Genomic DNA, 484 nt, shown 5'->3' on the forward strand with positions numbered 1-484 from the left:
AGCCTCGGGGAGCGCGGGAGCCCTGCCCGCACCTGCAGCCTCTCCGGGAGGGTCGCGGCCCGCCCGATCGGCCGTCCGCCCTCGTCTCCCTAAAGATGCCCTCCCGGGACCGGCAGATGGCGTCATGGTTACCTCGCTGGACTCTCGTGTGGTCCAGTGGGGACCCGTGCGCGTGCACGCCCAGAGTCCCCAGGGGAGAATGGAGAAGGGGGCATGGTGTGGCCGTCCTTCCTGGGGGGTGACTTCTCACTTTGTCTCTCTGTCTCTGGAGAGCACATGTGCCCTATAGCAAAAATCTCTTTTTTAAAAAAAGATGTCCTTTTAGAGAAAGCAAGAGGTCAGCCTCTCAGACCCTGCCTGAGCACCAGGGGCCGGGGTCTGGGCTGGGCGCGGGGCTGCGGCGGGGCCTGGGGCTGGGGGCCCTGCCCTTTCCTGATGCTTTGACCCGCAGTTTCAGAGCCGGGCTTTCAACGTGGTGGACTGT

The 484-nt window shown here is 64.3% G+C and overlaps 1 protein-coding gene across 1 annotated transcript in view; it reads right to left on the minus strand.

Moving 5' to 3' along the window:
- The window catches only part of EDARADD (EDAR associated via death domain), a 38,522-nt gene that overhangs the window by 34,030 nt on the left and 4,008 nt on the right, over positions 1-484 (minus strand). The window lies entirely within an intron of this gene.

The sequence above is a fragment of the Tupaia chinensis genome, unplaced genomic scaffold, assembly GCF_000334495.1.
Source record: "Tupaia chinensis unplaced genomic scaffold, TupChi_1.0 Scaffold000161_1, whole genome shotgun sequence".
Taxonomy (NCBI): Eukaryota; Metazoa; Chordata; class Mammalia; order Scandentia; family Tupaiidae; genus Tupaia; species Tupaia belangeri.